Raw genomic sequence first — 21,160 nt, 5'->3', positions numbered from 1 at the left:
GCAGGGGGAAAAATCAAAAATCTTGCTCTCCAAGTCCACCTCCTCAATTTGGGATAATTCGTTGTAAAAAGAGGAAAAGGACGAGAAGTCTGAAATCTTGCTCTCTAAGTCCACCTCCTTAATTTGGGATAATTCGTTGTAAAAAGAGGAAAAGGGGGGAAAGTCTTAAATCTTGTCCTCAAAGTCCACTTCCTCCATTTGGGATGATTCGCTGTCCATTCATGCACTCCACAGACGCAGGGCACATCAAATGGACCATGGAGCTTTAATCCGCTGCCTCCAAGGCTGCACAGAGAGATTTCCCTGTCTCTGCTCCCACAGCTCCCGGGTCTCAGCCTTGGACCTGGCCCCGCCTCTGCGCATAGGTCGCCGGAGGGCGTCCGTTCTTCGCTCAGACAGGACGGGTTTAAAGGAGCCGCTGATTCGGGGGCTCTGGCTCACTCAGGCAGAGGGGAGGGAGGGGCGCACAGTGTGGGGCGGGCCTGCGGCGGCAGAGGCCGGCGTGACGTTGCAGCAGCTCGTGGCGCTCCGTGCGCTTTCCCGGGAAAGCCGTCCCCGGGTCTCGGGACCCCGGCAGTGGCAGGGTGCACAGGCCCCCCGGAAGGCGGGGCGGACAGTGACCCGCGCTCGCACACAGGCCCCGCGGCGGCGGCAGCGGCAGCCCCAGCGTCCCACGCCCGTCTCCGAGGTCTGCGCCTTACCCGCGGCTCGCGCCTGTCTCCGGCGCTTCCCCAAGCAGCCCTCTTAATGCCCTCTCCTCGCGCACCAGGAAACAAAAGGGAAAAAAGTCTCTTGCCTCTTCAGTAGCTCCAGACCCTTTCCCCGGACTCCCTTCGGGCTAGCCGTGGTGCACTAACCCCTTCAGGCTCTCTTCCTGCCGCCAGCCCCAGTCTGCTCCCTGCACTCCGACTCTAGATTGATTTTCTGCATCAACTACTCAGCAATAAAAAGGAAAAAATTATTGAAAAACATGATAACACAAATAAGTTTCAAACATATTATGCTAAATGAGAGAAGCCAGATTCAAAAGGTTACATACTATACCTCGTTTTTATGACATTCTAGAAAAGGCAAAATAATAGGGAAACAAAAATATCAGTTTCTTGCCAGAGTCTGGGAGAAGATGTTGACTCTAAAGGAAAAAGGGGGTACTGTTTGTGATGAAGGATATGTTCTATATCCTGACTGTGGTAGTTACTATACAACTGTGCATATGTCAAAGCCCACATAAATAATACCTCAATAAGCTGACTTTAAAAAACTGGAGTGCAGAGCACATGTCATTAATAGCTTTTCACCAGCCTCCTTGGACACTCAGAACTCACTTGATGGAACTGAGAAATACAGCTCAGGGCCCACACCCATTCTTTTTTCTCCAAGAAATTGAGGTCCACACTTCAGGCCTAGAGGTTCCAGAAACCTTCCTCAAGGCATTTGGAATACATATCTGTTTTGACAGATGATTACTAAAGCCTCCCCTTCTGGCCTTCTCTTTATTCTACTAATCCATATGGGCTGTGTCTGGCCCTGAGGACACAAGATGCCCTCAGTGCCCTCCCTGAGCAATAATGTGAGGTGAGTACTCTCACTTGGAGGCTAGTGGGAGTTAAAAGCTTACTCTGCAAAGGCCTCAAGGCTCCTCCTGTCTCACTCAGCTCTCTAGAAATCTTTCTGCTCACTATGCAGTAGAAATCACAACTCATTATTTGGGTGAAAAATTAGAGACTCATCCAATCTTAAAAGGCTAGTGTAGCTAAAAGATTAAGTCAAACAGACCCATGTTCAAATTCTCAGCTTTCCCACTTAACCAACTACATGAACATCAGAGCCTCATTTTACTGATTTGTAAAAGTGAAGATGTTTTACTCCTGCCTTACTCCAAAAGAATAAGAAAACTTGCAGACATAGGAGCATGTAAATATATAAAGCAAGTATTAATAGACATAAAAGGAGAAATTGACAATAAAATAATAATAGTAGGGAACTTTAACACCCTACTTACATCAATGGACAAATCATGCAGACAAAATCAATAAGGCAACAGTGAGCATATGAATATCATCACAATCAAAGTATACTAGTATTTTAAGGTTCATTTTTTTACATGATTAAAGGGAAGAAAGCATATGTATTTAATTCAGCACACATTTACTGAGCACCTACTATGTGTCAAGAGATTAATAAGTGTATGCCTTATTTCTCAAGAAGCTCATAGCCTGGTGGGAAAGAAAGCCAATAAATATAAAACAATAAATGCTATACGAGAGAAACAGTACAGGTTGCTAAAAAAGCATTAGCAGTACATCTAATTTGAGGGGTAGTGAAATATCCAGAAATGTATCTCAGGTTACACTAGATCTGAGTCCTGAAGATAAACGGGAAATTGTGAAAATGAAATGAAGGAAAGCTCCTATTAAGCAACCATAGTAAAAAAAATAAAAACTCTTAGGTACTCAAAAATCAGAATCTAAAGCTTTCCTTGCTTCCATATTTTCAGTTCTTCTCCAGAAATGGTTGTTCAATTTGAGCATGAATAGAAAGCAAAAAAAGATACAGAAGCTGATGGGGAACTTTATAACGGATAGATCAGGTTGACAACATCCAAATCACTCACCAACTTTAGCATTACAAAGAAGGAGACAACCAGACATTATATGCCTCGTGATGATGTGATACATACAATAGGAAATACTATACAACATTACTATTAAGTATGCTTGTCAAAAAATCTGACCTGAACATAATCAAGCCTCAACTACCTGTTGCCAACTACCAGTTTAAAGGAAATACGTTAGACAGAGAGGAACCTGCTAAGCACTACCTGAGGATGTAATTATAAAAAATCCAGAATACAGAAATTCTTTGGGACACAAAACTCAGTTTCCTCAACAAATACTTTGCAAGGAAAAAAAAAAAAAGAAGAGGAGGAACCTACATATCAAAAAAGACTATCAACTGAATATAGTATGTGTCCTAGTGAAAAAAAAACCTGTTAAGATGTGTTAGAATCAGGGAAATTTGAATATCAACTGGATATGTGATATTAAGGATAATTTTTGTTTATAACTCTAAAGTATAACTAACATATAATAAAACTGCACACATTTAAAGTGTGTGTATGTATACATATACACCCATTAAACCATTAACACAATCAATAGTGACCCTACCCATCATCTCCAAAAATTTCCTGTGCCCCTTTTTAATTTCTCCTCAACCACTACATCTGCTTTCTGTCACTATAGACTACTTTGCATTTTCTAGAATTTATATAAATGGGATCATACAGGATATACTCTCTTTTTTTGGAGGGAGATGGTTTCTTTCACTCAACATAATTATTTTGAGAATCATCCACGCTGTTACATGTATCAATAGTCCATGCCTTTTTATTGCAGAGCAATACAGTATTCTATTGTATGGATGTACCACAATTTGTTTATCTATTCACCTGCTGATGGATCCTTGGGTTGTTTCCAGTTTTGGTTATTACTAATAAAACTGCTATGAAAAGTCATGTACAGGTTTTAGTATGAACAGATACTTTCATTTGCCTTGGGTAAATACCTAAAGAACGGAATGGCTAGGTCATAGGGAAGGTGTTATGTTTAAGTTTTTAAGAAAATTGCCTATCTTTTAAAAGCTGTACCATTTTACATTCCCAACAGCAGTGTATGAGAGTAAGAAATTATTATTAATTATTTCTAGTTGAATGGTATTGTGGTTATGTCTTTTTTTTTAAGAGAGTCTTTCAGAGATACATACATCATACAGATGATGTACAAGAGATGATGTACAAGATTTGCACAGATAAAGGGAAAATCAATAAAACAAGAAATGTTGGTAACTGTTGAAGCTGGGTAATTGGGATGTTCATGATACCATCCTCTCTATTTCTCTATATGATTAAAATTTTACATGTTATAAGAACTAGATAAGAGGAACTTCCCTGGTGGTCCAGGAGTTAAGACCCCGTGCTTCCACTGCAGGGAGCGTAAGTTCGATCCCTGGCTGGGGAATTAAGATTCCACATGCCGTGAGGCATGGCCAAAATATAATTTTAAAAAAATAAGAAGAAGAAAAAAAAGTACTGGATAAGATACCTGACTACTTCAGTGAGCAAAGCTTGTATGTGGGCTATATATATATGCAATGTCATCAAAGATATAGTTAAAATGCCATGTACTTGCTCTTCGGGCTAGAGGTGGTATTCCCTCTAATGACTGTAGATGCAGTCAGCTTTGTCTCAACAACAGTTCTGTGAAAGAGGCAGGAGAGGGGAAAAGGGATAGAAACAACTGTGCACAGGAAGACTATGTCTTGTCCCTCCCTCCCTCACTCCACATCCTTGGATTTGGGAGTAGAAGGAAGTGTGCTGCATAAAAGAAAAAAAATCAGAAATAAACATTGATAAAAATTATCTCTCTCACTTTAGAGTATTCCAGCAAACACTTTTAATGTTTCCACAGAGGTGAACTGCAAAGCTGGGAACCAGCTGAGAAACTTTTTACTTTAAACCCCCTTTATACCAAATTTTGCATTTCATTACAAATGTTACTTAGTTTAAAATAAATTAAGATAAAAAATCACCAGTAATTCAACCACCAGTAATATTCTAGTGCTTCTCCTCCCATGCTGTTAGTTTTATATGTTGCATTTTGTCATTAACATATACTTTCCTACACATGAAAAAGTTTTTTGAAAATGATTTAATATATAAATATTTTATCACATGGATGCTGTTTGGTTTTATTTCTGCTATTACAGAAAATACTTGATGAATATCTGTATATACAAATATTTGTACCCATTTGATTATTTCCTTTGGATAAGCATATTACTGGGTTGAAAAATATGGTTTTCCATATGTATATGTATAACTGATTAAATTTGTTATAAAGCAAAAAATAAAAAAAAATTAAAAATTAAAATAAAAAAAAGAAACTAAGGGACATAAATACTCACTATCCAGGAACACAAGAAAGGTTTAGATATATTGTTAAGGAATAACAAAAAAAAAAAAGAAAAGAAAAATATGGTTTTCGAGCTCTTAAAATATATAGTAAGAGCCCTTTCATATAATGTGACTGGGAGTGGTGGTTGGTCATTCAAAATGATTAAAAAGGGATGTCCCTGGTGGTGCAGTGGTTAGGAATCCGCTTGCCAATGCAGGGGACAACACGGGTTTGAGCCCTGGTCCAGGAAGATCCCACATGCGTGAAGCAACAAAGCCCGTGAGCCACAACTACTGAGCTTGCGCTCTAGAGCCCGCGAGCCACGACTACTGAGCCCACGTGCCACAACTACTGAAACGTGCGCAGCTAGAGCCCATGCTCCACGACAAGAGAAGGCACAGCAATGAGAAGTCCGTGCACCACAACAAACAACAGTCCCCACTCACCGCAACTAGAGAAAGCCTGCGCGCGTCAGCAAAGATCCAACACAGCCAAAAATAAATATAAATAAATAAATTTATTTTAAAAATAATTTAAAAAATCACTTAAAATGAGGGTTCATGAAAAAAGTGACAGATGTACACATACACCTTAAACATTTTAATTTAAAATCTAAAAATAATGCATAAGCATCATCTATGATTTCTACTTTGGATTTCTTTAAAATGGCTCAAGAACTTAATGATACTCACAAAGCATTATCAGTGCAAAATCCAAAACTGTTCGTTTTTCTTCACTTACCTTTAGCTTTCTAACCTACACTGCATTTGATAGCAAGTTTTTGAGTCACCTGCCTTCATCCATCCAGTTTATCCAAAGTATTCCAATTAGTTTGCATAGAAACAATGTTTTTAAACTCCTATTTTAAATTTTTATATTTTCTACACTGGGTAACTACGTAAGCTTGGCAAATGGGGCAGAAATGGACAGCTACCCTCTAGATCCAGACTCCTGCCAACAGGGGTAGAGAATGAACACTATCAGCACTCCTGATAACAGAAGATTCTGTATTATCAATTTTTCCCTTTGAAAATTTGACAGACAATAAACAATACCCTGTTTTAGTTTGCTTTCTTTTTTAAAACAGCAACACTTAATTATAAAGATGATGTATCATATTTTTACACATGTATTTAAGAGTATCATATTGTATGTTCATAGGACTTTACAATTTACAATATTCTGACATTTCCTTCTGCTTATTGGGGAGTTAGAGCACACACGTGCTATTTACATATCCCTGGGTAGCATGACACCTGCCCTCTTCCTTGTTCTCAGTAAGACTGAGGTTGAATTCCCTACTCTGTCACCATCTAGCTATGGGATCTTAGGTAATATTAATGGTTAACATTTCTTGAGTGTTTAATAAATGTCTGGAACTCTTAAGTCCTTCACACGCATTTACTCATTAATTTCAAATCAGTGAAGTAGGTATTATCATTTTCATACCACTTTATCACTTTACCACAGAGAGATTGTAAACTTTTCCAAATGCACATGGTCTTTATTTGCTGAGCTGATTTTGAATTTTGGCATTTTGATTGTAAAACTGCCAATCATGAATTCTGTACTCTGCTTACCTTCCTTGTAAGTCACTACCTTTTTTGTTTTTAATGGCTTTGTCAGATTTTTGGCATTACTTTCTGCTGATTTTATAAAATTAATTGGGAAGTGTTAACCTCTTTATTTTATTTTTGAATTTTTGAATTTTATTTATTTTTTTATACAGCAAGTTCTTATTAGTCATCCATTTTATACACATCAGTATATACAGGTCAATCCCAATCTCCCAAATTATCACACCACCCCCCCACCCCCCCACCGCTTTCCTCCTTTGGTGTCCGTCCATACGTTTGTTCTCTACATCTGTGTCTCAGTTTCTGCCCTGCAAACCAGTTCATCTGTACCATTTTTCTAGGTTCCACAAATATGCGTTAACATACTATATTTGTTTTTCTCTTTCTGACTTACTTCACTCCGTATGACAGTCTCTAGATCCATCCACTTCTCAACAAATGACACAATTTCGTTCCTTTTTATGGCTGAGTAATATTCCATCATATATATATGTACCACATCTTCTTTATCCATTTGTCTGTCGTTGGGCATTTAGGGTGTTTCCATGACCTGGCTGTTGTAAATAGTGCTGCAATGAACACTGGGGTGCATGTGTCTTTCTGAATTATGGTTTTTTCTTTGGGTATATGCCCAGTAGTGGGATTGCTAGATCATATGGTAATTCTGTTTTTAGTTTTTTAAGGAACCTCCATAGTGGCTGTATCAACTTACATTCCTACCAACAGTGCAAGAGGGTTCCCTTTTCTCCACACCCTCTCTAGCATTTGTTGTTTGTAGATTTTCTGATGATGCCCATTCTAACTGGTGTGAGTTGATACCTCATTGTAGTTTTGATTTGCATTTCTCTAATAATTAGTGATGGTGAGCAGCTTTTCATGTGCTTCTTGGCCATCTGTATGTCTTCTTTGGAGAAATGTCTATTTAGGTCTTTTGCCTATCTTTGGATTGGGTTGTTTGTTTCTTTAATATTGAGCTGCATGAGCTGTTTATATATTTTGGAGATTAATCCTTTGTCTGTTGATTCATTTGCAAATATTTTCAGAGTAGAGTTGTGAGGATTAAATAAAATAATCCACTTACCACAATGTCTAGCACATGGTTAATCACTTTAAATGTTAGCACTTATTAAGTTACACATAAACATCACTAGTGAAGAAAATTGCCTTTGGTGTGAGAAACATGTTTCGTGGTGTCAGCAAATTTTAATACCAGTTCCTAAATTTGTTATATGTTTCTGTATACGTGCACACATAGCACAGGAAAAGAAAAAAGACTGAAAGGATAAAAGTTCTTTCTAAAGAGTGCTATTATAGCTGAATCCTTTTTTTTTCCTATTTATTTTTCTACAGTATTAAGGTTGAACCATTTTCTTCGGCTTATTTTTCTGTATCAATTTTCTACAGTAAAAAAATTCACATTTTAAATAAAAGAATTAAGTTTCTTTTTTAAACATAAGAGGACAATACAGTAATAAGAAATAAAGTTTCTTAAGCCTGGAAACACATAAATTCCTAAGTTATGCAAAGCAACACAAAATTGTAAAAATTCATGACTTGAATCACTTTAGGTAGAAGAATTCTTGGTATTACATACAACTACATCATAGTAACTAGGAGTTTTCTGCTTCATTCCTGCGTATAACCTTAAACTTCCCAAACTTTCCTACTGTAAAATTCTCACCATCACCACAAGATTTACAGTGGGAGAAACACAAACAATTGTAATACATTAAGCATAGTGATATGATTTATCTAAGAGCTTATGGGGAAAAGTTGCTCTTTGAGTTAAAATATGAAATAGAATAAAGCAAAGCTATTTAGAGAGTCATTTTACAGAGTAACAATAGCTTTTAGGCCAGTAGGACTCACCCAGTGACTCTCAATGAGTGTTTAACTAAATTTTAATCAACATGTAAAATGTATTCTCATAACTATTCCAACAAGGGCGTTCAACACAAATGGGAAGAATGTGAACAGATTATGTGACCCAGTGTAGAGCAGATACAACTCATCACATGTAAGAACTAAAAAAACATACTTTAATGTCAAGCCAGTTTCAAAAAAAGATTACATGATTCCCTAACTGTGACACTGATTAATCTAGCATATTTGGGCGGATGGGTGGGGTGTGGTTTACAAAGGCAGCAGACACTTGTACTACTCAAAGTGACGAAGTGAACGGCATGTTAACTGTGCTTTTCATAAACTATATGAGAAACTATTACACTGGTAGAGTAATGATACATTGTGTTGACTTGTTTCATTTTGTTTGGAGCCTTTTAATCTCTTCTAGATTCTAATCTGACTGAAGGTTAACATTTTGAAATAATGTGTCAATTAGATGGGGTATGGATTAGGGGCAGGGGGAGAGGAGGTGAACAATTACAGAGAAGAAAAAGAAAAGCACAGAAACTAATACAGCCGGTGCTTATTCATGCACTGTCCAGGGAAAGAGTGCCCCATCAAGTTACCCAGATTTTCTAGTACATTTCTAGGTTTATTCCTATTGAGGAAATCAATTTACCAAGTTATCGGGCCCGATATCATTAAACAGTCAAATCGTAAAACTTAAGTGCCATCATTCTGATTCCACGTTCTTAACAACTCAAAACCCCTAGTACCTGGAGTAAACCCCAAGGGCTTTTTTATTTGCTGAATGATTCAACACACCACCTTCTCTTAATTCAGTTTCCCATGGAAGGCTGGTTTGAGAGATAACGTCAAATTCAGGAAGGTGGGTCAAGCGTGAAAATACAGATTTCTGGCAATTCAGTGGGTACAACATGATGATACATCATTTCAGTCAATTAGACCAAACTGAATTCCAACTCTCTTATGATTAAGTCACCCTGAAATAAAAATTACAAAATTGATACTAAGGGGGAATTACCATTCCCACCACCTACTCCTCAGTTTGTTTTCTTTTAATAAATTTATTTATTTATTTATATTTATTTTTGGCTGCACTGGGTCTTCGCTGCTGTGCACGGGCTATCTCTAGTTGCAGCGAGTGAGGGTGTGGTGCACGGGCTTCTCACTGCAGTGGCTTCTCTTGTTGCGGACCACGGGCTCTAGGAGCACAGGCTTCAGTAGTTGTGGCTCGTGGGCTCTAGAGCACAGGCTCAGTAGTTGTGGCACACGGGCTTAGTTGCTCTGCGGCATGTGAGATCTTCCTGGACCAGGGCTTGAACCCTTGTCTCCTGCACTGGCGGGCGGATTCTTAACCATGGCGCCATCAGGCAAGTCCCTACTCCTCAGTTGTAATAATTAAGTCCACTGAGTATTCTCCATTAAGGAATTGAGATTAATAATGGGAAAACAAAGTTAGTTAAATTCTGATAACTAGGTGTTTGTTTATCATCACCTTTATCAATAGTCTTAGACATACAGACTTAAGTTTTTCAGTGACTTTATGCCTTTTACTGGAAAGTTGGCGGGTGGGGGGGAGACAAGGTACAGAACAGTATGCTATTACTTAAGTGAAAAATAAAGTGTATGTGAGTAATTGCTTATATATTCACTGAGTATCTTTGGAAGGATACACAAGAAACTGGGGAGAAAAGTCATTTCTAGAGAGAGGATATGTGTGGCTGGGGCATGGGGTGAAAGGGAGACTTCCCTTTTGGACTTTCTGAATTTTGTATCAAATGTAAATATTATGTTTCATTTTTAACCATTTTTTTAAAAATTGAAGTATAGTTATTTTATAATATTGTGTTAGTTTCAGGTGTACAGCAAAGTGATTCAGTTATATTACATATATATTCTCTTCCATTATAGGTCATTATAAGATGCTGAATATAGTTCCCTGTGCTATACAGTAGGTCCTTGCTATTTATCTATTTTATACATAGTAGTGTGTATATATATTAGGAGTTAATCCCAAACTTCTAATTATGTTTTAACTAAATTAAAATGTATTATATATTTCTTTTCTTGTGACTATATAAACACCCGAATCTTTGGGAAGACTTAAGGTTTCTTAAGCCACGTAGATAATTATCTTAGCATGTTCTGATGAATATCCTTTACTCTCCCTGTTACAACATTCCATTATTTTTCTGGAAATATTCACAGGGAGGAAAAACCACTCTAATCCTTTCCAATTGTCATCTTAAACTCAGAAATGTAAATATATATACATAAATATAAAACAACATCATCTTAAGGATCCTTTTTGACCCCTTGTTTAGCTACTAAAGGTATTCCTGATGCTTTCAAGATAGACAGACTCTATATATGTGAAAGGATATGCCAATAAGATACATAACACTCAAAAAAGACAAGCTGATACAAACTAATTTTAACAACCTATCTTCATGATCTGGACTAGGATTACCAGTCTGTTGTAATACATGTTCCTAATTTTGAAATCAGTAGAGTGAAGTAAATATTAGGGTAGATTGTCCTTTGAGAATCAAATGAAGAAATCAACAGAAGATGATGCTAGCATCCTTTTATAGCAATGGTTCTTAATGCTTCTTACACTAGAATGCTTGTGAGGATTATCGTACATCCCATCAGTTACAAGGTTTGTAACCACCATTATCCTGGGCTGAAATCAGAGCATACTGAAGTTTGAAAATGCCCCCTTCTCTTAGGGAACACTCCCTTCTCCAGAGGAATTGCATACTGCTTTAAGGAGATATAATGACTTCAAGGTCTAAGACTTAACTGTGACCAAATTTAACATATTAGCCTCATTAAAAAAAAAATCATTTGTCTCAATGTTTCCTCTAAATTCTGGAGTTGTATCTCCAACTTCCTACAAGTCAGTTCCACTCGGATGTCTAAGAGTCATCATTCTTGAACTTAATATATTGAAAATAGAACCCTTAATATCCACCCTCTCAAAGCTGCTCCTCCTAACTGTTCCTAACTCAGTAAATGGAACCATCATCTTCCCAGTTGCTCAAGTCCAAAACAGAGGATTCATCCTTGATTTCTCTTTTCCTAAACTCCCTATATCCAATACATTGATTATGCCTTTATAATATATTCCCAAACTAGAATATAATTTGGCAATATATTATCACCATCCTAGAGCAAACTACCATCATCTCTCCCTTGGACTACAGTATCAGTTTCTCCTAAATGCTCCAGCCATACTGGTCTTCTGTCTTTAAACATGTTGAGCTCATTTCCATTTTGTGGCATTCCTTCTGCTTAAAATATTTCTCCCATATACCCTCAGGGCTGCTGCTTCCCAGCTCAAATGTCACCCACCCCAGAAGATTTCGCTGACCACGCAATCAAGGACAACGCTACCCTCACCACCAACCATTCTCTATAGCAGCACCTTATTTTTCCCCTCCATAGCACTTATCACTATCTGAAATTAACTTGCTTATTTGCTTATTGTCCATGTCCTCCCACTAGACTGTGAACTCCATGAGACCAGGAACCACATTCATTGTATCTAGGATAGTACCTGACATATAGGGGGTACTTAATGAAGAGCTGATAAATGAAGGAACATATCTAAAGAAAGATTATGTCAACCGTGAAAGATAATGGTCAGACAGGAGAGAAGAGTAACAATATATTCAAAAATGTCAAAGGGGGGAGTTGGTTTTTGGACATGAGTCCACCTTCTCTCCAGGCTGCCGGCCTCCTGAATAAAGCAACCTTTCCTCTCTAACTTAAAAAAAAAAAAAAAAGTCAATGGGTGCCCCAACTGTGGTAAACGTTAAAACTGTGCCATGATATTCCAGTTCTCCTTTCAGATACATGATAGGTTTATACTTGCTCATCATCTTGAAGTTAGGCATGGTCATATGACTTGCTCAGTACTCCTAAGCAAGGACAACACACAGTAGAGCCCCCAGACAACTCACATGTAATATGAATTGAGAAGAAATAATCCTTTGTTATTTTAAGCCACTGAGATATGGTGGCTATTTGTTACTGCAAAATAACCGAGCCTATCCAGACTGATAAACCATCCAAACAATGTTGTGGGCACAAAATTATATAGTCAGTCTCACTAAGTAGTCAACTAATACCACTAAATATATATACTATACATATACTTAATTTCCAGATACGTCTGCCAACAAGGAGAGAAAAAATTGTTTATGTACAGTTTAAGGATTCTTATTCCTTGATGTTATTTTTTCAGTAAAATAATAATTCAGCCAAATAATCAATGCCACCCAATACAAGGCTTCTTGAGAAATAGTCTGTCAGCCTCTCCTTATCTGAAAACATACTTTCTAGGTAAGAATAATTGTGTTTTTTGTTTCATTATTATCTACAACAACTATTCAATAATTAAATAGTTAGAGTCCAGGGAATTCCCTGGTGGTCCAGTGGTTAGGACTCTGGGCTTTCACTGCCAAGGGCCCAGATTCCACCCTGAGGAACTAAGATCCTGCAAGCTGCATGGCACGGGAAAAAAAAAAAAAAAAAAAGTTACAGTCCAGTTCACTGCAGCGGAAAGACTAGGATAGACTAAAAAGGTAGATTGGCTAAAATGCAGAATCACTGAATGCCGGGTCCGGAATCTTGGACTTTAGTTTGTAGACAAAACAGGCTTACTTAGAAGCTTTATATATCATATGATTAAAAATATTCCTGAAGATTATTTTATATGGCAGTTGTAGAATTAGGATGCCTGGAATAGGAAGGCTAAGAGTACTAGTTTCTAACTGCTGTGCCATGAATCCTCCATAGATGAAAGACCAAATTTTAATCGATATATATGATTTATTTTTGCGATAACACTAAACATACTGTTAATGATAATATTAAGTGGTATAGGGAATAGGCAGAGCATAGATTTTTGCAAATAAGAGGAAAAGGCACATTGAAAAATCAGGCTGGCACTAAAGTAAGATCTGGTGCTGGACAAAACTGCACTTTGTGAGCATGAAGGGCAGTCAGGGCAGTCATTACTTAATAGTTCTGAAAGGCAGCCAAGTGAACAATGGATGCTTTGCAACAACTAGGAGGTATTTTTATATTGTAGGAATGACTGGATTGTAATCAGGTTGATTTGTATTCTGAGTTCTTTCAAGGTACTCAGAGGATCTGTACAGTACTCCAACAAGCTTGTCTTTCCTCAAAAGCAACCCATTCCTTCACTCATTCGAGAAATATTAACACATGTTATATACTAATTACCACTCTAGGCACTGGGAAAACAGAAGTGAACAAAACAAAGTTCCCTGCCTTCCTGGAGCTTGTATTCTAGTGCCATTTAAATTCCATTCTAAAATTCCTCCCCCAGTCTTATGATATGGGAGTAGCTTTTACAAATGCCTTTGGAAGAAATCATTTATGATCTATGATTAATTCACGCTGAAATGTAAAAGACTAATAGTCTCCCCATGGTAATTACAAAAGCAAATACTTCACAGATTCACAGACTCTTAAGCTTTGGAAAGGACCTTGGAGATAATTTCAATTTACAGATAAGATTAAGGCATTTGCCCAAGAACACTCAGCCACTAATAGGAGAATCAGGCTTAGAACTGTAACTTCCAGTGTTACAGCCTTTCCCATATAACCAGGCTGCCTGTTTTAAGATTACACTAGTTAGAAGAGATGCCAGAATGGGTATTCATCATTCATACATAGGTGGTAGGTTCCTGAGTGATCTGTTCAGGAATTTTAGGCAGTGTATAAAACTGAAGGAGAGACAGGTGATTATAGGGGAGGCAAACTGGGGGGAACTTACAGAAGACCCTTTCCTCCCATCTCTATCCTCATCATGTCCCAAGAACAAAGAAATTACAAAACTTCTCCAAAGTTAATGGATATTAGCTATTAGTGAGAAGATACCGGGGGTGGGGGATGAACATGAAGTACTAAAACAGTCAGTAGTAAAAAAAAGTCAAATTACATCCTATCCAATTTGAAAAGTGTATAGTCCCAGTAAAAGTACCATTTGTATTAGCTTTAGGGTTTTTTTAAAAATTTACTTTCCTAAATACATTTTCCACAAAGCACCAAATTAACTGATAGAGATCAACAAGTATAATGATTGATAAAATAGCAATGTAATATAGACTGATGTGATGTAATGATGCATCCCATCAGTGGGCAAGCATTTTTAAAGATAATTCCTCCTCCTCTGGGAGAGTTATACTCACCTCTTGCTTATAAACTTTAGCAATCTATACATTTTAAAAACTCGACTAGTCATTTAATCTTTCAAAGTAAAGATTCATGACCAACAAACTTGAGCCTTACTTAGCATACTAATAGAAAACATATTTCCAAAAACCTTTCCAAGAAGGGGAAGACTTGCAAAGAAAGAACTGAAAAATAAGTTTAGTACAAAAAACAAAAAGTTAAAAAAAAAGAAAGAAAAGAAAAGGAAGATTATTAATTATAGGAGTTTTAGGAAAAATGTAAGCTGATAGGCATCAAGGATCCTCATTAAAATCTCATTATGTATCTCTGTAAATGGCAGTTTCCATACCTAAGATGAAAAGTATTATGAGAATCCCAATTTATTTCAATAGCTGCACCATTATTTTAGCTTCCTAGATTTAAAACCTTGGAAATACCATACACTTTTACCCCTATTGTTTCCTATAGTTAATCAGTCATCATGTTCTAATATTTCTTCCTTCAAAATGTCTCTTTTGAATACAAAGCAAAATTCCCAACTTGAAAAGAACACACACAAAAAACAAAGAAGACGGACCATTAAAAAGAACATTTTTCTAAGAATGGGAAATACTCATGATATGCTGAGTCAAAATAACAAAACAAACAAACAAACAAAAAACCCACAAGGAGAAAAATGTATAATCCTAGTTTTATGAAGGAAAATAGCTATCAGCATAGAAAAAGATTTGAAAGGAAACAGCACATGAAAATGTTAACAGTTGTTCTTTCTGCTTGGGGGATTTTATAAGCGGCTTTTGCTCTTTTTACACTTTCTCTACATTTCCTAAATTTCCTACAATGCACATGCATTATTTTCAAACTTGGAAAAAATATTATTTAAATGGTTGTCTCATTTTTACCACTACTTGTTCACTCTCAGTGCTCCTATCCTAACTCCTTATAGCTTCTTTCCCCCGGACTCTAACAATAGCTGCTTTCTTGAGGTCTCTGAGGCAGCTTCTCCCTAACTTTAATATTGCTTGTACTCATGCTCTGAAAATTCATCATTCATATTTATCTACAGCACATGGAAACAGAGGCTGGCCATATAAGCAAACAACTTAAAAGAGGATTTCTCAACCTCATCACCACTGACATTTGGGGTAATTATTTCTCATGGAGGGGCTGACCCATTGCAGGATGTTCAGCAGCATTCCTGGCCTCTATCCACTAGATGCTAATAGCACCCCACCCCCCAAGGCGTGACACTGCCAAATGTCCCCTGAGGGGCAAAACTGCCAGCAGCTGAGAATTACCGATTTAAAAGTTTTTAAACTTCTAAAATCATATCTCTTTTTAAAAATATGTCAAACCTAAACCTCTTTGACATATGTCTTATATAACATTCCTCATAGTCTGCCATAATCTTATTTTTCTCAATAGGAACTTTCCAAATAGACCAGACTTACTGTTCCCTAGAAAAATCATTTTCATTCCCAATTTCAAGTCTTTGAACACACTGTTTCCTCACTAAAACTCCCCATTCACACTTCTATTCAATGCCCTACACCCATGCTTCAGTTTGGGTTCTTTGCAGAAGCATTACTGATCTACTCAGTTCAGTTCATCATACACCTACTGCACTAATAAAGAATATCTCATATATCTTTCTTCTTTTTTTTTTTTTTGGTGGTGGTGGTGATTGTTTTTAATTTTATACCCCAAACTAGACAGATTTGTTGCCCTGGCACATTTCTTTTGTATAACCAATTGGGCCTAACATTGCTTGATAACTGATGAATGAAATTAAAAATTTAAATGCTCGGCTGTAAATAAGTGTAAACTGATTTCTTAATTGCTTCTGAATCCTATTTCTTGTCATGGAGTTAATCATTCCAAGAACAGAGTAACCACTCAGTAAGTTTTCAGAAAGAATCATTAATATATAATGGTATATTTTAAGGAATTACATAGGTTTCAAACTGTTCTCTACACTTTTAGGAAATGACACAAAGGGATTAAAACTAGAACCTACAATACAAACAGGAACTTTATAAATTCTATTTATCTTAAAATAGCCAATGGATTTTGCTGCTCGATGCACAAAAGTTACGTCCACAAGAGCAGAGAACTCGATTTAGTACTGTGTGCATGTACACGAACGCACCTCACACGTATATTATTTCCCCAGTTGAGAGAAGTAAATAAAATGAAACTGCTTTGTAAACTAAAAAGAGCCACATATAAAGGAGGCAGTAGAGCAGCATAGCTACAAGCATGGAGCCAGCCTGCTTGGGTCCCAATTATACTAGCTGTGTAACCTTGTGCAAGTTACTTAACGTCTCTGTGCCTCAGTTTCCTCTTTGTCAAAATGGGGATAATAATAGTATCTGTCCCAAAGCAAAGCTCTCAAAACAGTGCTTGACATATAGAAAGCACAAAATAAATATTAACCAGTGTTATGATTACAATGCTAGTTATTAGCCAAGTAAAAGCCTCAACGTATAAAGTTCTGATTCAAGTCTGAAGCTGGTTAAAAAACAACACAACAGGACAAACTACACAAATTTAAGCTATTAGGTGGACTAGTTTCTCATAATCTTTGCCATTGCTAAACTGGTGATTATTACAGACCTAATTTCTGTTAGTCTTTTTTTTTTTTTTTTAATCTCAAAGAAACTGACATAGAAACCTCTGTTTTCAAGGAATTTTACAAGCCACAAGGAAACAAATCAACTCTTTGTTTTCCCCATATTTAAGCCCATTTAAGACCTTGGTAAAAGCCTAGGTACTGTTACAGAACAACTTTTCAGAAAATACAATGAGGTTTTTAAAGTTGCAATCAGCAATTCTTATGCAGTTATGTCAAGTTTTTGTCCTGCTGAACAAAAGGTTATGTGTCAGGAAAGCAAGGACCCGACAGAAAATAAGGAAATACCACGGCCGGGCCTAGGCGGCTCTCGGGAAAACCTGTCCTCAAACAGAGCGCCTCAGACGCCGGCGTCCTTCCCTCCGCCCTGGGATGCACAAGTCGGCTCCACCCGCAGATAAATAAGTGACAGCAGGTTCCGTCCACGCCTCTCCCGGCCCGGACCCCTCGCGCCCACCCGGGCGGGCTCCTGCGCCCGCCGCCCCGACCCTCCTCGCCGCGGCCGGATAGAGGGCTCCACGGGAGACCGCGGCCCCGCCGCCCCGACCCCCGACCCCTGCAGCCCCGCGCGGGCCGGGCCGAGCAGAGGCCGCCGCGGGGCCTGCAGGTGGGCCCAGGGCGCGGTCAGGCCCGAGGGGAAGCCTGGCCCCCGCAGGGCAACCGCCGGCGCGGGGATGGCGCAGGCCCGGTCGTCACTTACCGGCGCCTCATGGTACCGCGGCGCCTCCGCCTAGCCCAGGCGCTGACCGACTGCGCCCCGGCAGCCCAGACTATCCCTCGGGTCCCCGGCCGAGCCCACTCAGGGCCATTCAAACGCGGCCGCACGCGCGGCCCGCCGGGATAGCTCCCCCTAGGGCGTCTCGGAGGCTCCGCCCAACGCTGCCTCCGCCCCTCTCAGGTTGCGCAGGGGTGCAGGGAGCGGGAGGAGGAGGTGTGGACACAGTGCCCCCTGGCGGACACAGGTAGGTATGGTAGTCCTGCTACGATGGGGCAAGCAATACTGCTCGGGGAACTGAGGGTGGATAAGGGTCAAAGAATGACCCTGCGCTAGTCACAGTCTAGTGGGTGAAACCGTGCTTTAAGTGTTGCACCAGGAGGTGCAAACAATCTGCTATAAAAATACGGTGCAGGGATGGGACTTCCCTGGTGGCGCAGTGGTTAGGAATCCGCCTGCCAAGGCAGGAGACACGGGTTTGACCCCTGGTCTGCGAAGATCCCACATGCTGTGGAGCAACTAAGCCCATGCACCGTAACTACTGAGCCTGAGCTCTAGAGCCCACGAGCCACAACTACTGAGCCTGCGTGCCACAACTACTGAAGCCCACTTGCCTAGAGCCTGTGCTCCGCAACAAGAGAAGCCACCTTAATGAGAAGCCCGGGCACTGCAACTAGAGAGAAGAGCCCGTGCGCAGCAACGAAGACCCAACGCAGCCAAATAAATAAATAAATAAATTTATTTAAAAAAAATATGGTGTAGGGAGAGACTTATTCAATCACTCTTATTTAAGTGCACTAAGGCAAAATATTTAAAAGGGTAGACTGGAGCTCTGTGACCTCGGCAAAGTCATATAAACTCCCGTGAGCTTTGGTTTCCCCATGTGTAAAATGGGGATGTTAATGGTATCTGCCTCATCGTTATGAGGATTACATGAGTTAACACATGTAAAATTCTTAGAGGAATGTATCTGGCACATGGTAAGCACTATATAATTGTTAGCTCTTATTTGTTAGTTCCTGATATTTGCCAGACTCTGTTCTGGACTGTTAAGAACACAAGAAATATGCATGATGTGGACCCTGTCCCCAGGAAGCAGGCTCAGTTTCTTTGGGATGGCGAACACTAGAGGATGAGGTTAGGGTTGGATCTATCCCTGACGTGCTTTTAATTACTGAGGGTAATTCTCTTCATCTTAGTGGAGACAGGGTCTACCCATCTTCACAGGTAAGCTACTGGTCAACGTTAACCAAATTGTGACAGGAGCAAGTTTGTCTCTGGTGGGCCTCTCATCCCTTGCAGAAGCCTATCAAGTAGTGCATTTGGTGTAACAGTTGCTCACTGCAAGACTCCACATCCCTGGACTCACTGCTTTAGGCACTCTGTTCAGAAGTCCCCAGGGCAACCTAAGTTGGGTTTAACGATATTTTTGCGGGCCCATCATGTGCCAGGCTGACACTGTACCAGGAGATAGCCTGGGGAAGCTCACAGTGGCTTGGACAAACAGGGAAAGAGATCATTCCAATACATTGTGGTGAAAGCAATGATAAAAGGTATATCCTAGAGGCTGTGGGAGTTCAGAGCAATGCGAGGCCTGGCAGATAAACTAATCAGAGCTAAAATATCATTAGGTGATAATAACAATGTATTTTTCCCCTCTAGTAACAAGGTCCTTACTTACTTTATACAAAAAAAATTAAGTAATGGTGAAAATTTCAGGCACTGCTTTAGGTTGATGGGAGAAATTTTTTTTTTTTTTTTTTTTTTTTTTGCAGTACGCGGGCGTCTCACTGTTGTGGCCTCTCCCGTTGCGGAGCACAGGCTCCGGACGCACAGGCTCAGCGGCCATAGCTCACGGGCCTAGCCGCTCCGCGGCATGTGGGATCTTCCCGGACTGGGGCACGAACCCGTGTCCCCTGCATCGGCAGGCGGACTCTCAACCACCGCGCCACCAGGGAAGCCCGGGAGAAATATTTTTAGGATATGTTTTGCATAAGCAATGCCTTTGCGAGCTTCTCAGATTGTACCAAGCACAAGCAGGCACGTGCCGCTGTGCGGGGCCATACCTGTCAACAGAGGGAACTGCTGAGAGAGTCCAGAAGAGTGAGTGAGTGAAGGGAACAGAAGCCCTGGGTTCTAGTGGTGTGCAGCATAGAACATTCCTGGAGTATGACTTCCACTAAGTGGGTGTGCTGTTTTAAAGAAAATAAAATTCAACACACATGGGTGAAGTCATTTTCTCTCCAACTATTTCTTCATCACCATTCTCACAAACAGGAATTTCTCGATGACCCACCATGCAAAAGGCACTGTGCTGGGCCCTCACCAGAAGAGGGTGAAGAGTGTAAGACACAGTTCTTACCCTCAAGGAAGGCTGGGTGATGAGGTCAGACAAGTAACAGAGTCCTAGGACTCGGGGAATCTGCTGTGTTAACATAGAAGGATCTCAGCTCAAACAAGGTCCCAGGTTGTCTGAAGGCCAGAGGAGAACCTTGATGTTCTCATTTCTAGAGCTTCTTAGGGCAAGAGTCTCAGGCAGGTTCATCTTCAGACTCTAGTTCTGGGGTTTACAGATCTCTGGCCCACCGTTCTCATGAGGCTGCCAAATGTCAACATAACTTAAGGTGAGAATAAAGAAATTTGCCTTCATATTGCTATTTTTGAAATATATATCATTTTATTGATGAAATGCAGGTCAGTTTTCTTCACTGATATTTTTCAGTCAATAAAGTTGAATTTTTTTTCCCCTTGGAGTGCAATCAAGTTTTTTTTGTTGTTGTTAAGGGATTAAAAAAGAGTGCATTCCATACATATTTTTATTGTCCCTGCACCACCAGCCCTTATGCACAGAAAGGTGGTGCCCCGCCAGCCCCCACAGTGGACAGTCTCCAAGGGAGTGCACCCCTCTAGCCATTCCCTCAGTGCTTCCTTCTGACTGCCTTAAATATTCCTACCATCGGAGTGAACAGGCAGCTGAATTAGCCTTTCTGCCCTACATTCCCCCTCTCACAGGGGTATGGACATCATTCAGAGACGGTGTGTAGAATAACCCTGACTATAAACACCCATGTGAGAAAAGAACTCTCATGCAAAGCTGTATGTACGCTTCTGAGTGGAGAGTCAGGGAAGGGATCATGCAGGAAGGCTGCAGTCGGGCCTGACAAGCTGGACAGGATTTTGACAGGCAGGGTGTTCCAGACAG

At 39.6% G+C, this 21,160-nt stretch overlaps 1 protein-coding gene across 2 annotated transcripts in view; it reads right to left on the bottom strand.

The window, feature by feature from the left end:
- KATNBL1 (katanin regulatory subunit B1 like 1) overlaps positions 1–21,160 on the bottom strand; it is a 73,115-nt gene that overhangs the window by 44,075 nt on the left and 7,880 nt on the right. Inside the window, exon 1 of one of the 2 annotated variants that reach the window (XM_060096551.1) lies at positions 17,944–18,088. The exons of the other annotated variant lie outside the window; for it this stretch is intronic. The gene's annotated coding sequence lies outside the window, so the exon portion shown is untranslated. Of the gene's footprint in view, positions 1–17,943; positions 18,089–21,160 lie in introns of those variants that run through there. 2 annotated transcript variants of the gene reach the window in all.

The sequence above is a fragment of the Mesoplodon densirostris genome, chromosome 4 (genome assembly GCF_025265405.1).
Source record: "Mesoplodon densirostris isolate mMesDen1 chromosome 4, mMesDen1 primary haplotype, whole genome shotgun sequence".
NCBI lineage: Eukaryota > Metazoa > Chordata > Mammalia > Artiodactyla > Ziphiidae > Mesoplodon > Mesoplodon densirostris.
The sequence above is the reverse complement of the archived record's forward strand: the minus strand, read 5'-3'. Positions and strand labels throughout refer to the sequence as shown.